This window comes from Marmota marmota, unplaced genomic scaffold (assembly GCF_001458135.2).
Source record: "Marmota marmota marmota unplaced genomic scaffold, marMar, whole genome shotgun sequence".
Lineage (NCBI taxonomy): Eukaryota > Metazoa > Chordata > Mammalia > Rodentia > Sciuridae > Marmota > Marmota marmota.
The window spans coordinates 39938254-39955506 of NW_026000082.1; the positions used below are offsets into that span (position 1 = coordinate 39938254).

The window sequence follows — 17253 nt, forward strand, 5'->3', positions numbered from 1 at the left end:
TAAAAAAATAATATCCCCTTGATGCCTCTGCCAGGAGTGTTCTAAACTTACCGAGGAACAGCCATTTATCACATACCTGTCATGAGGAAGGAAGGCTCTGCCTCTCTATTTTCAATTCTCATATCAACTCTGGGAAGTAGGCATGGAGTCAGAAAGATCTGGATTTGAATGTTAATGCTGCCATTCCCCACTCTGTGACCTGAGATACCTTAAGTGACCTGAGTTTTATTTCCCAACTGTATAATGAGGATAATAATACCCCCTCCACAGGGTTGTGAGATGTAAGCAGACCTTTTACATGGCTCCTTGGCATATAATAAATGCCTAATGAAGGTAACTACTACCACAGTGACTTTGAACTTGGCCAGACTGCTTGATTTATCCAAGGTTACACAACTAGTAAGTGGTGGAATGGGGCTGACAATTCAAATCTTTTGAAATCTATTTCCTTTTCATTCTCTCCTCCTTTAGCAGTAAAGACTCTGTTAGTGCCAGAGCCCCACGAGACAGAAATTGGAGCCCTTGGGTACTGCGGCGAGGAGCTGTGCAATTATACTCTGAGGCTAATAATAAAAAAAAAATCATGTCTCTTGAGTACTACTATACAGTTGGTATGTGCAAGGCACTTGGCATGAGTTCTCGAATCTTCTGAATGGTGCTTCATCCAAATTTAGACATTGGTGTTCTGAGCCAATATCATTGACCACATGAAGAAAATGCCCAGGAAAATGGATGCAAGTAAAGCCACGTTGCCATGTTTCAGCTGGTGGTATGCTGACCCGAGTGGCGTGAGCAGTTAATGAGGGACATTGGCCAGGTGTCGGGCCCTGGGCATTAAAACCAACAGATGCTTCCTCTTGCCTTTACTGGAATAGCTGGAGAAACTGGGAAAGGAACAACATCCTTACTTGCTGCACTGAGCGCCCTGTCAGTCTGCCACCTGATTCCACAGGTCTTTATTTCCTGCTGAGGGAAATGCCACCATGCAACAGCTGGCCTGGAATTGTTAGCCCATTTCATAGGTGGGCTCGGAGAGAGATGTAACTCACCCAAGGTCACAGTCAAATAAGTGGAAAAGATAGAGTTAGAATTGATATCTTTTTGAAGGAAACGTGAGAAATGTGTCAAACCTCAAAAGGTCTGATGATGGGGGGGGCTATCTAGGAGAACAGGTGTGTTGGCTTGAGTGCTCTGTTACAAGTCCATTGGCCATTGACCTCACTGAGTGACTGAGAAGCCTCGGAGCCTGAAAAAATGACATCCTGCTGGGTGCAATGACACACGCCTGTAATCCCAGCAGCTCAGGAGGCTGAGACAGGAGGATTGTGAGTTCAAAGCCAGCCTCAGCAACGACAAGGCCCTAAGCGACTCAGTGAGACCCTGTCTCTAAATAAAATACAGAATAGGGTTGGAATGGGGCTCAATGGCTGACTGACCCTGAGTTAAATCCCTGGTACACCCCCCACAAAAAAACCAGACATCCTCGGGGAGGGAATGGTAACCTAAGTGCCTAGAAGGGGCAGGAGGGACTCCTAACAAGTGGCTGCCAAGTGCTCCCTGCAGCTCTGGCAGCTGGGCTCTGGCAGTGGGTGCAGTTGCCTCCCTGCTTGAAGTGCTACTGGCTGGCTTGCCATGGAGAGTGCGGGTCTAAGAGGATGGACCTGAGGCTGTCCCAAGCATGCTGAAGTCATTGCTGGAGAACATTGCCCCCAGGGAGACACAGAATGTCTCAGACACTGGAGTTCTAGAAAAAGAGCCCAAATTCAAATCCTAGTTACTCCATGAGGTTCCTTAGCATGGCAAACAAAGGGCGATACTTCCCTCTGCACCCTGGTTTTGTAATGTGACAAGTGGGAAGGTGCCAGCCATCACTTTCAGGATTGACTGAAGACCTGAGCAGTGAGTGAAGACCTGAGTCCCTGGCAGCATTGCTGGTTTTTTCTTCCCCTCCCCGTCTTTAGTCAGGTACATACATGCTGCCTTATATCTTCCATCTCCTTGCAGCCCCCTCCCCCCAAAATGATATTTCCTTGAAGATATGGGTGGAGGCCAGTAAGTATCTGGGCAAGATGGGGAAAGAGAACTGAAGCCCACATTCTTCCCTCGGGAGTGCTGGTAGCTGACCGCCTTCAGCCGAGTCTCCTTCGCTAACCCTCTTGACTCAGTGGGACGTGACCACAGGGCTAAGCAGCTCCAGGCTGCAGCCTCAGCCCAGGCTCCCATCATGACTCCATCTCAGCTCATTTTCTCCTTCCCCTCCCTCTGCCACAGGCGTGGGCTGGCGCACACAGGTAAACTCTGGCAAATCTGTCTCAGGATCCGTGTTGCAGAGAGTCCGGCCGTGGTGCCATCTCCACACATATCCTGGTGTCCCTGAGTTTGGTGCACAAGCCTGCCTCCTGCTACTAGGAGCTGGGAGAGAATGGTCCAGAAGCCACGTGGCCTAGATTAGAGTCCCACACTCCATTGCTTGTAGCTCCGTGGACTTGCAGATTAACCTGTGGAGCTCAGCTCCCTTATCTGTAACATGAGCATAATAATAGTATCATAAACTGTGGCCGATGGAGATAACTCAGGTCGTGCCCTTAGGCTAGAGCCTGGTACACAGTGACAGGCAGCAGCATCGGGCATCAGTAGGAGCCCGGACTGCTGAACACCCGCTTCTCCATTCCCAGTTTTTTGGGTTTCCTTGGAATCCCACAGTCCTGGCTCACCTACTTTTCTCAACATCCTTCCTCAGCTTGGCTGACTCCTTCCCCTCTCCTTCCTGTAACTGTAAACACACTTCCCCTTCTGTCCCTCTCCTCTCCCACTGCCTTTTCTTCCTCCACGCTCTCCCCCTTCAGTGAGCTGCCCTTGGTGGATGCGTGTACTTGTTAAGTGACGCAGTGCAGTCTGTGAGGGGGACCAGCAGACTTGTCATTTGCATGAATACCCTCAGTGATTCCCATTTGGGCTGCTCCAAAAGTCAGCCTGTCAGAGCTTTTGAATCATGTTAGTCATTTTGTTTGCAACTTATGCCCTTGAGGAAGGGCACCCGCCTGTCTGGTAATTGTGCTATTGTCAAGGCTGATGATGCAGAGGGGGCGGGGGGGAGATGGGAATCTACTGTATGAGGTTCTAAGACAAGAGGCCGCGTCAAGTTCCAGAATAATGAGGACACATGATTGTTCTCTTCAGTTTTTTAGACTGTTTCGATAAGGTCTCTAAATCTCAGTTGTTTATACAAGCATCATAAGATTTCTAGGAAACCTTAAAATCCATGGACATTATGTGCGACTGTGTTAGTCAGCTTACATTACTGTAACAAAATACTGAGGTGATCAGCAAGGGAAAAGGCTCACTTTAGCTCCCTGTGTCAGAGGTTTCAGTTCATGGTCACTTGGTCCTGTTTGTCTGTAGCACAGTGTACCACATTGGAACACTTGGGAGAAGAAGCCTGATCACCTCAAGCAGGCCAGGAAGGAAAGGAGAGGCGGGACCAGTCCCAATAGCTCCATCTAGGGCACACCCCAGTGTCCTCACTTCCTCCCACTAGGCCCCACCTCCTAAAGGTGCCACCTCCCAACAGCCACCACAGGAGGAGAACCAACCCTTTACCACATGTGCCTTTGGGGGACAATCAAGATCCAAGAAGTTCCAGCAGGTACAAAATTACAGTTAAATAGGAGTAAATTCTATCGTTCCAAAGCACAGCAGGGTGGTGACAGTTAATCATTTACCATGTATTTCAAAATAGCTAGAAGAGGATTTTGTTCCAAAGAAATAAGTGTTTTCAGTGGTGGATATGCTTATTACCCTAATTTGGTCATCATACATTGTAGACATGTATCCAAATATCACACTGTACCGCATAAATAAGTACAATTATTATGTATTTTTTTTTTTATTAAAAAAGCATTCTAGCTACGTGGGAGGCTTAGGCAGAATTGCAAGTTCAAGGCCAACCTGGGCAATTTATCAAGGTCCTGACTCAAAACAAAATTGTTAAAAAGAACGAGGGACATAGCTCAGTGGTAGAGCAATCCTGGGTTCAATCCCTAGTACCGGAAAAGGAGGAAGGAAGAATGGGAGGGAGGGAGGGAGAGAGGGAGGGAAAAGAAAGGGAAGGAAGAAAAGGAGGGGGAAGGAGGGAGGGAGGAAGAAATTCTACTAATGTCTGTTTTGGATTCAGTTGTTTGGCATCCAAATCAAGGAAAATAGTTTCTGGCTCCACAGTTCTAAAAATGTGCTTTAGGAGAAGAAGAGGGAATGGGACTGTGAGAGGAAAAGATTAAACAGAAAACTGTGAAGAGAGAAGGAAGAGGAGGGAGCAAACATTAGTTATTGCCAAGTGCTCAGGACCTGACACATGTTTCTCTTTAATGGTCACCAAGGCTCTGTAAGGATAGAGTGCTGTCCCCATTTTGCAGATGGAACGGTAGACCCTTCCTAAGACTGTTCAGGTTGCTGCCGCCCAAGGCCCTTGGTGCGAATCCCACCCTGTTGGAAGAGCTAGCCTGTCGAGGAGTAACTTTTCGTACCTCTATAATCAACTTCAATTTCTGTTCTTACCCTCGTGGTGTGTATGGTCAATGCTACGCGGTTGTGAGTAAGATATACCAAAGTAATGATCTTGATCTGTTCATGTCAAAGCAGTGAAAGTTTTATGATACATTCCTACCCCCATCCTTTTAATTCAGAAAACTTTTGCAGCGCTTCAGTTCTAGCTGTTCCTTTCCATACCATCTGTGGTTCAATCCTTTGTGGCTACATGAAGTGAACCTACTTACAATCAACCTTGTGAGCTTAGAAAACTCTGGAGGCGGGGCGAGGTTATAAGATTTGGGTGCTAAGATAAGGCCTGCGTTGCCAGCCAGGGCGATCCTTTCATCTCTGGGCATGGACAGTTCTTGCTTTCATAAGAGCCTACACTGCACGACTTCTTATTTGATGCCTTCTTATAATGGCTACAAAGATAGGAAAAGGAGAAATTGTTTTGAAGAAGAGAATTTAGGAAAGAAATGAAGATGTTTCCTTTGCTCTATGCTTGATTAAAAAAAAAAAATCTGAACAGCTGAATTGTGGTCTTTTTGGCTTTAAAGAATAAAATTCCCAAGGCTTTGTGTTGGACTTTTGTGGGTCTCTGACTGGCTGTAATCCCAGTCATCTCAGCTGTGTGGTTGCAACTGTTCATATTGGCAGTTGAAAGTAACATGTCGCTGATAAACAACAACCACCACCTCAATAAACATATCAAAAATGAGGCACTTTTAAAGTGGAGTGTGGGTAGGACCTATGTTGGTCTCATCGTGGTTTGCAAGGGATGATGCTGGGTTTCCATGAACCTCAGATTTGAGGAACTTTTCCAAGATTCTTCTTGGTTCCCTGGAGTCCCAGGGTTTCATAAGGTCAAAGAAAGTCATTCTAGAGTACATCTGAGGACAGATACAGCCCAAAGCATCAATTTTGCTTTCTCCCTTTATTCCTACCTGTCAAATATTCTCCAGTGTTGTTCTTAAGCAAGCAATTCTTTGTACTTTTCTGCTCAGACTTTCTAAATAAGGGGCTGAACCATTTGCTTCAGAAATAAAATGTTCATAGGATTTCTTTCCTATGGAAACCCACCTGCAGGAATAAAGTCTGGATCCTGCCTGCAGTGAAGAAACCCATGGAAATATCTTGCAAGTGGACCTGGCCATCTTGCCCCTACCCGTCCTTCCCAGTTCACACCCTTCTCGGGTTCTGATTTAGAAGCACTTAATTAGGGTGCTAATTAGAACCTAATCAGCTTGCTAATGAAGTAGCTGACAGCCTGGATCAATTTTAAAAGGAGAAAGCATCCGGGGCCTTTTATTTGTGCCTTGGACAGGAGATGACACGCTCTTTTTAATTGCTTTGAAATAGGCTTTGCTGAACAAATCAAACTCTGTCGTTCACGTTGGTCACATTGCCTGTGCCAGCAAGAGGCTGAACTGCAGCAAGAGGGACGCCTTCGTACTTTGGAAAGCAAGGTTTGTCTTTCTTTGTGCCTGATGCATATGCAGCTTACCCTTGTAAGGGGATTCTGCTGCCCAGTGATCCCCCTTCCTGAGCTCTGAGCTTCTGAGATAATAGCTATAAATCCCGACTAAGCTGAATTATTTGACCAGCACATCTCCCATAGTGTGTATATATTTATCTATCTGAAAATGTAACAGTGACCATTGAAACCAAACAGATATTTGAAATAATATCCCCTCCCCAGCTTTTTTTTTCTAACCTGAATGCTGGTCTCTAGACATAGAACTCTAGGTTTTGATTATTATTTTTGCAGAAATTACAATAGTAGTGTATTCTGACATAGTAGACATCGCTCAGCAGGACATGAGGTTGCGCTCTAGGCTTTGGTCACCTTGCCCACCTGCAGATAGAAGAGTAGGGCCTGGTGATGGGAAGAAAACTGAGACAAGGGAAAGGGAGAACAGGCAGACAAGGTAGCTGGGACCTGAGGGCAGGGGAGGCGTGCAGGTGCCAGGAAGTGGCGCAAGTGTATAGAGGCAGCTTCAACACTTAAAAAATGCATTCTGCACACCTCTGTGTGTGCTGGGCTCTGTGCTGAGCACGGGTGGTAGGGCAGGGGAGAAAGCTTGACTCTTTGGAAGACAGACACTGAACAAAGAATTGTAAATAATCCAGTGTGCCAGGGCTATGGAGGATCAGTTCTGGGCCCTGCAGGCATGTCCCACATGGACACTGCAGATTTCCTGAGGAGTAAGTCCACACTGAGAATAAAGGTCAAAGAAGAGGTGCCTGGGCAAGGGAGGCACAGCAGGCCTGGTGCACGGGACGTGAGCAGGAGGAAGACAGCATGTATTGTTCTAGAAACTAAGAAAAGTCCTGCGTGTTGGAGCAGCAAGGAGGGAAGGGTTTCATGATTGAGGCTGGAGAGGTGCCCAGTCACTCACAGCTTTCAAGCCACTTGAAGGATTTTGGATCCTAAGGGAATGGGAAGCCATTAAAAGATTTAAGCAGAGGATTTTTTATGATCAGATTTGTATTCTTGAAATATCCCAGCAGCTGTGTGGAGAGAAGGTTTTTAGGAGGCTGGGTGGGAGGTGGGGATCATCCAAGAGGGTCTCACTGCCGATGGTGGGAATGGAGAGGTGGGTGGCTCAAGAGAGCTGCAGAAGATAAAAACAAGCCAGGAGAGAGGAAACTGGTGGCTGATGGAGTGTTGGAGCCAGGAAGGAGGAGGAGTCAGGAGTAGCTTCTAAAGGTGTGACTTGAGCAACCAAGTTTATGGTGGGACCATTTCCTGTGCGTAGCAGAGGTGGAGAGAGGAGAATTGAGCTGGGATGGGCAATGAGGAGTTGAAGTCTTGGCCATATTGAACTTGAGGAATCAATTAGTGATGTCACAGAGGGCTGTGGGATGGCTGGATATAGAGCCCCACAGAGCTGCAGAGGTGGGGTTCCTGGCCAAACAGGTGGGCTGTAAACCTAAGCTCCAGGAACTCCCCTTAGACAGAGGGGAGACTGAGCAGCAGCTCAAACCCAAGCAGACCCCCAAAGCATCCAGCATTTAATGGTCTTTTAGAAGATGATGAATCAGGAGTAGACTAGGAGACCAAGAAGCGGCTGCCAGAGACAAGAGCAGACACATAGATGCTTCTCATATTCAAGGTTTTGTGAGCTAAGAGATGGCTGTGAGTGGATAAGCCCTTAGCACCGACCATGTGGCTTTCATAAACGTGTAGCGACAACCCCTCTGAAAATAAAGCCTTCTGCAGGTGACACCTGGAAGGGTGGAGGCTGAGATGGAGCCCTCTTGCTTGACCTTCTGCTCTGCCTCCGCCCCACTCTGGGAAGGGCACGGGAATAGCCCTGCCCTAGAGGAAGCCCACTTGGCCTTCTGGGTCTGGGCCCCTCCCAGCAGGATGGTCACAGGCTCTGCTCTAAGGCTGCTTCACGTGTTGCCCCACAAACCAACCAAAGCGCCTTGGTGTTGGAGGTTGGAAAGCATCTGGGAGACACTTAAGACACCTGTGCCCCAGCCCCCACCAGTTAGTGCTTCAGGATCCTTCCATCTCCAGCTTGGACGTTTATTTCATGAACCGTTCTACGCCCACAGTTCTACACTGATCACGCCTCCCCGGGGCTGCGTGTCCCCTTAAACATGCACTGGTCACACTAACTACTGGGACCATCTGTTTACACACCCTTCCCCCTGCTGAACTTTGAGTTTCTGAGGGCAGGATCCAGACTTTTAAATCTCAGCCAGGATAGCGCCTGGCACTGTGTATGTGTCCACAATGGTGGCTAAGTTGAATTAAATCACATCAAGTTAAACTGGAGAAGACCTCCAGTGGCCTCTTGTCCTTCCTTCCTGTGCCCGGGGGTGAGGGTGCCCTCCTGCTCCTTGCTGGCAGAACTGGTTCTAGAATCTGGACTTCCGGTCCAGTTTTCTCAGATGGGTCTTCAGTGCTCAGGAGCCCAAAAGAAGCATTCTCAGCCCTGAGTAAATATGCAAATGTGCGAGAAACCTCCCTCCCTGTAAGCTGTAGGTGGCTCTCGCTGGCTTAAATGGTGCCATCTCAGCATCACCCACCAGGCCCACTGCGCAAAGCTACTTTCTTTGGAGTTGCTTTTATAAGTAGAAGTGTGACTCTCTGTCCTCCTTGTCCTCACCACCTGTCACGGTGCTGGCTCCTTAACTTCTGATTCTCACCTTTGAAAGGCCATTGCTCACATTTCCTAGTAGAAGTGCTTGTTTTTCACCTCTTACAGGCTCTGGCCCAAGTGCAGTTCCAGCATAGAGGCTTCTGGGGCTTTCTCTGTGCAGAGAAGGGTTAGGAAATTCCTTGGGGGAGTAAAACTGGCCTCTTCCCTGGCAACAGAACAGCGGTTCTTTTTCTGAGGAGTGGTTGGAGAGGGTTTCTGAAGAGCCGTCCTCCCGAGTACAGGCCCACACACTCCTCCTTCGCATTCTTGATGGCAGTGCAGTGACCCTTGATATAAAAGGAACGGGCTGAAGGGCCTCGCGTCTCTCCGCTCACTTCTGCCTTCCACTTACCATCTCCCAGCATCAGCCTCGGTTTCCTCTTGGAGTTTTTCTTGGCCCCCGGCTTTGGACCAAGAACTGTCGTCTCCTACCAACTTTGTTGAGGAGGTGGAAAAGGCAATGGGAAAGGCAAGCTAGGCACTTGAGCCTGCATTCAAGCCCCACTCTCGGTCTGTCTCCTAACCTCTGCGAGCCTCAGTTTCCTCCTGTGTGAAATGGGGCTACCATGATGCTTCTTTCTTAGGGCAGTTGTGAGGACTAGTGAAAGTGTCTGTTAAGCCCCCCTGCAGAACGCTCAGCCTAGGCAGTTTCCTAATAAACATCTGTTGTTAATAAACCAATGGCTTTTAGGTGAGACCGTTACCGTTTTGCTGATTCTAAACCTGATAGCACATCCAGAGTGTTATGATTGGTCCATCTCTCCACCATCTTCACAGCACCGGGTGTCTGGTGCAAATAAATGGTGTGTTGCTCTAATTATGATTTTGTCAGTATTGCTATTGTGATGCTTATTGATGGGAAGGTCTCTTTGAAAGATAGATTCTTGGGGGAAAGTACTTACTTGTAGATGAACACATCCAAAGAATGAAGCCTCGATTGCTTTATGTATTTTGTGTTTGAAAAATATGTATTAACTTGTCAAAATAAAAAGAAAAAAAATGCTTAACTAATGGTGACTCTTGGACAAATCTAGTCTTGATTCCGTAGCTACTCAGGGTATCCTTGGCAACTGTTTGGGGGAGAGCTGAGTGTCCCCAGAGCTCTGCTTTCAGAGGGAGGACACAGAAAGGTTAAACTTCAAAGCTCTTTGTGTCTGTCAGCCTGTGTCTGTAGGCAATGTGTGCTTTTTAGAGAGCCTTTTGAATTACAGGAGGGTGTGGGTGGCCAGATTTCTTTTCTTGAATAGCAATATTACACTTTTTAAACTAATGTCTGGTCTTTATTAAATGGCCTTCTGGTTAAGTGGTGGCACATAACAGTGTTTTAACCCTGGTTTAAGAGCAACCTTAGAGTTTCTCTTTCTTTATATCTTTATACTGGAAGCTGTTACTTTTCTATTTCCAGGCCTTCCCTGCAAGCGCTGTGCTTCTTGAGTTAGGCCATTGGCAATACCAACTACCATGACTGATTCTTTTTATCTTTTGTGCAGAACTGAGAATTTGCAGAATTTAAGTTTTTGTTTTGGTACAAAACAAAATTCTCATGTCATTGCACATGAGAGTATACTCTAAGGAAATAATCAGGAACACCAAAAAGCTGAGGAAATTAAGCTCAGCCTCCCCCATAAGAAGAAAACTTGGGAAATGCTTACAGTGTCCAGCTATGAGGATGTGGTTCAGATCAGAGTACCCCATAAGATAGGCGTTTTATAGAGCCACTAAAAACTGTATTTTGGAGTAGAAGATGTGGGAAAATGTTCTTAGTGTGATGTTAAAGTAGGGCATCAAACCATGTGTTGAGCTTGTTCTTGACTCAGAGCAAAAAAGATATACAGAGGAAAAGATGAAAGGAAAATTACTAAGCTGATTATTGTACCCAAGTTGTTGCTTGGGCGTGGGACTGTGATTTTTATTTTATGCTTTATCTTTCCCCATGTTTTCTAATTTTTCACAGAACACATAAATTACTTAAATTTAGGTAAAAGTTATTTAACAAACGCACAGACAAAATCTTGTAGGTTCCGGGATGTTGATAGTGATAGAACCTTCAAATTAGAAATTGGCCTTGAGTGGCGGCTGTTGGATATTAATGTTTAGCTCTTATATAACATGTTGTGGGAGGTTTCTGGAGCATTTTATAGCACCTGAGCTCATTTGCATACTGTCCCTGTGTGATAGGCAGCAGGCATTGTAACGATTTTATGGATTAAAAAGGAGGGGGCACAGAATGAGCACTGCATTTTGTCTCTGTGATGTGTTTAGGCTGTGACATCGGGGTCCAGGTAAGGACATGGTGCTCCCATTCCTCATTCACTGACAGCCATCAGGAACCTTGGAAATGGTGTGGAGTCCACTGCCTCTCCAAGAGGAAACTCAGGTGAACAGGGAGCTGGCCTGCTGTTGAAACGCACACTCCTTGCCTTGTTAGGGTGGAGGATGTTCTAGAGATTTTTGGTTTAACATAGAACATTATTCCTTCAGAGGATATTAGAGAAGGGGAAGGAGACCCTGAACACATTGGACTGGAGGAGACAGGGTAGGTGAAAGGCTGTTCGCAGCCAAGGGACTCCCTGCTTGCTGAATTCCCTAACTGATCCATGGACCTTCTCACTCCCTGTGACAGTCACATTGTAGCCCCTCTTGTGTGAATCCTCAACCCCATTTCCTGGTTTTTCTATGCGCCTTGGTGTCTTTCGCATCCCAGCCTACCTGTGATAACTCAATTTTCAGGGTCTACACCCCTTAAGAAGATAGAAGAATTCTAATCTTCTCTCCCTCCAAGTTTTCTCATGTACTTCTACCAGATGGCAACAGTCTCATTTCTATGTAAATACACAGAGTCCCCAACAGTCAGTATCTCTGATATTTTTATCAGTGATTAATGGAGGCTGAACTTTTTCTTTCTTTTTCATAGCACTGAAAGAGTGTGCAGGGATTTAAAAAAAAAAGGGACAAGCAATGATTAATGTGGTGATGCTCTGTTTAGAGTAAACAGATAACTGGGCAGGTTGAATGGAAGGTCTCCCTTTAGCTGCTTGCTCCTCCAACTGTAAAAATAAGGTAATAAGAATGATATAATAGCAGCTGCACTAGTCAGGGGAGGGTATGCTGTGCTGCAGTAACAAGTAAAGCTAAAAATATTATGAGCTTAGTATAGCACAAATTGTTTTTTTCCCCTTAAAAAAATCTGATGTGCATCATTTGGGCCTTCCTGCATCTGGGGACTTTGGAGTGCAGGTGTCTTCTCTCTACTGTTGCCACTCTCTTAACATGTGGCATCTAGGGTTATAATGAGGCAAGGAAGGGAGTGTTAAAAGGGTCATACACTGGCTCTTAAATTTTGTGTCCAGAAATGACATGTCACCTCTACTAATATTTCATTGACTCCAACCAGTCATATGGCTCTGCCTAGCTTCAAGGGGATTGGAAGTTTAGGAGCGTACATGGGCCACTAGGTGACCCCCAAGTGTCTCTGCCACCCTATGACCTTATCCGAGCCATTCCTATGTGCTAGGCACCATTCTCAACATTTTACATGGATGGTCCCATTTATTCCCCAACTTTTTGAAGTCATTACAAATATGTCCATTATACAGATGGTAAACTGAGCCACAGAGAGGCCGGATTTTTGCCCACATCTTATGGCTAGTCAGTAACAAAGCCAGGAGTGAAGCCAGACAGTCTGGCTCTAGGGCCTAAGTTTTCAGCCTCTGTACCTGTTGCCTCCCTAATAATCTCTCTCGGAGGGACTTCTGTAAAATTATAGACAATGTAAATAAAACACCTGCTGTGCAGTGTCTGGGCATGTAATAGTCATACACAAATGGAAGCTATTTCCACTCTTCTTGTCGTCGTTGTCTACCTCTAATCCTTTCTGAGTCAAGGCGGGGTATAAATAGATGTTGATGTCACCAAGCTTTATTAAAAGGTATTTCTTTTGTCCTGGAATCTAGAGTTGCATGGAATGCTTTAATATAACCTTGTAGAGAAATATCGAGTAATTACCATCACACAGAAGTATTTTAGCAAGTCTTGCCCATTCTTACCCTGTGCTGGCATGAAAGGAAAGCCTACATTTTAATTACTGGCCTGCCATGTCTCATTACTGGTATCTGCAAGGCTTTTCTGAGCAGAATACAAGGATGCAACAGTAGTTTATTTTGTATTTGTTTTAATTAAACATCAGCCCTGATCTTGACTTGTTCAGTAGGTAGTTAAAGCAAAACTACTGTGCTGTAAAGTGATTTCTGAACCTCTTTGTCTAGCCCCAAATACATTTGGTCTGAAAGTGACTCCCCTGTCTCTCTCCTGCCATGAGTTAATTGATATCACTCCTGCTCAAGGCTTGACAGCTGGAGGCTGCCTGTCGCGTGGGTGAGCGAACACGCAGCACCACCCTGGGAAGAGGAGCTGTTGGGGATTCTCTAAATGTGCGTGGACCAGTGAAGGATATCATTGAGTTGGTGGAAGGACAGGGCAATTAATGGTGTGCACAAACCTGTGTGATTTTGGTGGTAAGTGCCATTTCTTCTTGCCCAGTAGGAGATGGAGGGCCAAATCTTGGTTCTGGTCAAACTGCCTTCTTCCTTAACACTGGGAATTGGGGGATGGTGCCTTTTTATTTCTTACCTTCTTTCAATAAGTATGGTTTCTTCTTTTTTTCTTTTTAAACATTTTTTCTCTTTCTTTTTGTGTGGTGCTGGGAATCAAATCCAGGGCCTTGTATGTAGTAGGCAAGCCTGTAGCACTGAGCCACAACCCCAACCCAAGGAACCCAGTTCCTGCCATCTCTGATAGAAGATGCCCTCCTGGGAATCTCTCATTCATTAACCCACCCAGTGTGAGCAGGGTGCTGTGCTCAGCAATGGGCCAGGGTAGAAAGTTAAGGAGATGCTGCCCAGCCCCACCACACACAGGTAAATGAGAAGCTCTGTGAGGCAGAACTTCAAAAGGGCTAGACAGAGCTGCCCAGAGGAGCACAGAGGAGTCCAGAGAAGCTGAGGATTGCTGAATCATACGTGTGGGTGCCTCAGAGTTCATTAGTACCAGTCAAAATCCACAGGTACTTACTTGGTTCCTGAAAACTAAGTAGCTCATGTTAAGTAATGTAATTCCCCAGGACCATTTTAACTTTTAATTAAATGTCATTCTGCAGGTTCTTTGGATGAGGTATTGACACTTTTGGCATTTGAAGTATGTCAACTAGATATTGGATAAAATGTTGGAGGGTCTTTAACAAAAAGAAGTCTTCTATAAGATAATATGCACTCTATGATTACAACTCTATAAAAATACCTACAGAGCCAGCATCCAGATAGGCACATGCAGGGCGAATGTGACTATTTTATAGTGGTGAGGTTATAGATTAATTCTTTTTTTCTTGGTACTGATGATTGAACCTAGGGGTGCTTAACCACTGAGCCACATCCTATCCTTCCCCTTTTAAATATAAATTTTATTAGAAATAGGGTCTCTCTGAGTTTTGCTAAGTGCCTCACTAAGTTGCTGAGGCTGGCTTTGAACTCATGATCCTCCTGCCTCAGCCTCCTGGGATTACAGGTGTGGGCCACCATGCCTGGCTATAGATTAATTCTTTATGAAACGTTTTTAAATATTGTTTTGCCTCCAACTTAAAGAGAGAAGAAAAATATTCTGATATAGCTAAAACATTGTACTTAAAAATCAATTGGAAGAACATCAGTGGTGAGGTTCAGAAAGGGAAACTTTAAAATAACTCAAGAACTCATGGAACTTTCAGCATTTAGGAGAGGCTTTTAAAACAGAAACACATTTTTAGGAAAATACAGGAAGGCTTTGAGAAGTTAGTATGTCCTGGCCATTATAGACTTGCTATTGATATTTTGCAAACATCCGAGAAAAACTGAAAACACTCTAAGAAGGAACACATCATCCATAGTTACACAAATGCCACAAACCAAACAATTTCTCCTTGTTATTCACCCTCTAATATTTATCCACCTGTATACAACATTTAACAGCTTTGGGTAGATACATTTTATTCTGTATCTTTTCCCCCACAAAAGACTATAAGCATTTTAAGTCAATACTATATTATCTCAAATACTTGAAAAAGGGCTTACTGACTACATTTTAGAACCTGTTTTTTTCTGGAACATTTGTTGAACTACTTGGCCTTTTCTTTAAAACAACAACAACAACAACAACAAAAACAACCTTTGAGACTGTAGAAGCTATATCCGTCTTGTTGAATTAAACAACTTTGACATTGAGATGAGGAAAGGTGACCGTCACAGACGGGCCTGCCTTGCTACCCCTCGGGGATGTGTGGCAGAGATCCTGCAGCCGAGGGCTCTGGTGTTCCTTCTGTTGCTTCAGAGCCTTTGATTCTGTGAGGCGGACCTTGTGGAATGTAGAACTGGACGTGGAGACCCAGCCCACTCAGGGCCAGAACCCTCTGGGCTCTTGTCCTGGTGACAGAGTAGCCATGTGGAAACACAGGTGATACTGTTGTTTAGGATCAAGGGTCTGCCTGCCCAATCTTGCTCTTTTAAAATAAAATTGAGCTCCTGACCATTTCCTGTTCTGCCATGATTTGATCTCCAGAGCCCGGGTGCACCGTCCCAGCCTGGCCCTGGGTGAGCAGAAGCCTTCCTGCTTACACTGCAGCCATGGAAGCAGCCCTGCCACTGCTCCAGGCACTGCCTGCTGCAGTTGGGGACACAGCGCCATCTAGTGGGAAGAAGAAAAAGCCCATCGTTGCTCTTTTTTTTTTTTTTTTTTTAATTAGTGGAGAACCATTGAAATGGACTGCATCAACTGTCCTCATTCAACACCCAAGCAAACCCAGAAAAGAAAATGGATTTCCTGAATGTCACACAGCCAGCCAGTGGCAGTTCTGATGCTACAGAGTCCCATGAACTGAACCTTGGTTCAGCATTTGAGGTAGGTAAGGAAAGCAGAAGGTGAAAAAGTTTCTGATTTCAGTTGCATGGCATTTCGGACCTCAGCAGAAGTGGAGGAGAACATATTCTGGCACTGGGGCCTGAAGAAGAGTTGTCAGTCTCTACTGGCCTACAGAAGGCCATGGTCATGGGCATAGGGCCCCCTCTTTCCAGTCCTGAGACTCAGCAGAAGATAAGCCCACAGGAAGGATGCTGGGGTGGGGAGCAGGAGGTGCCACAGAGGGTGCGTGAGGGTGGAGGAGGGAAAGAGCTTGTGGGATGCCAGCCAGCCTCTCCTGGCCCCTCTCCCCAGCTCAGCAAAATTTGAGCCTCTCGTCTCGGCCCTACCTCCTCTCTCTCTTCGAAACCCCTGCAACTCTGAGCTCCTGTTCTGCAAGTGCATATCTTCCCAGATCCCAAACAAGGGGTGGGGGGCCAGCATCCTGTTTTCCACTCTCTAGATACTCTGTGGCCTTGATTTAACTAGACTTCCATGAGGATCTGCGTGGCTCTCAAGCCTTTCAGCCAATCTATGGCTAAAAGACACGAGCTCCGAGTAGACTATTACCCAGGATTGCGAAGGGGGAAATCACACTGCATTATTCAGTGTCAGCTGGAGGGGTGGAGGGAAAGGTTAAAGCCATTGCCTAGCTCATTCCTTCAAAATAAAATCCAAAATGTTGACGTGAAACATATGGCTGTTCTTGGGGCGAATCTTAGCCTGGTTTCCCGTGGCGATCCTACGACAGCATCCTCTGCCTTCAGAGGCTGGCCCTTCCCTTGACTCCTGGCCTGTGTCCCAGCAGGAAGGACAGACAGCCCATCCTTCTTTCAACACGGGATGGCTTGCAGAGCCTAAAGCCGTGGGTGTGAGTGCAAGGGTGGGCTGTGACCTTTCAACTCACTCCTTTGATTTCATTTTTCAAAAAGCTAATTAGAGTTCAGAGAAGTTTTATGCCCTTTGTTTTTCTAACCTAGAGAATCTGACTCAGGGACTTTTGTGGACTGCAATGTCCCAAACTGGCCAACACTGGACAAAACCTTTAATGCCCAGGGCTGAGTCACAGTGTAGCATCTCCTCGGCCTGGTTTGCCCCAAGCAGAATGTTCTCTCTGTTCTCCAAACAACAAAGCCTGCTGCCAGGCAGCCCCCGGCCAGAAAGCCCGCCCCAGCCAACTTCCCTTTCACCTGCTCCTTTCACCTCTCCATGGTCACTGGCCTGCGCCTCAAAATTCATTCTCCTCCAGCATGCTTGTTTGGAACCAGGCTTGGATGCAGCGTCTGGGAGTCTGTTGAGATGCGGATGCGCAGACAGGCATGCTTTCCAGCCCAACACATCCTGGAAAAGGAGTTGTGAGGAACATCTTCATTCTGCAGACCACATATCCCAACAGGAACGCGGTTATTATTGGGGTGCACATCTAACCAGAGACCAGGCACCAAATGCATCAGTGAGATCCAGCAGTGTGTCATCAAAGCCAGCGTGCCCTGAAATCTCTGTGATCATTCATCAGAAGTCTGTGACAAGCCTTTTTCTCTCCTTTCCGGCAGGGCCCTCAGCTTGTTCTTCTGTGTCCTGAACTGTGCTGTCTCTGTCCAGTCGCACCTGCCAGAGCACCTACCTCCTTTGCTGGCCTGGCCTTGATCTT

At 46.2% G+C, this 17253-nt stretch overlaps 1 long non-coding RNA gene across 1 annotated transcript; it reads left to right on the forward strand.

The window, feature by feature from the left end:
* The first annotated feature begins 3560 nt into the window (after positions 1-3560).
* Positions 3561-16816, forward strand: LOC107141660. The gene is made up of 4 exons (XR_001503453.2): positions 3561-3646; positions 5887-5993; positions 13025-13195; positions 15451-16816. It is a non-coding gene; the product is annotated as an uncharacterized LOC107141660 (long non-coding RNA).
* Positions 16817-17253: the final 437 nt, after the last annotated feature.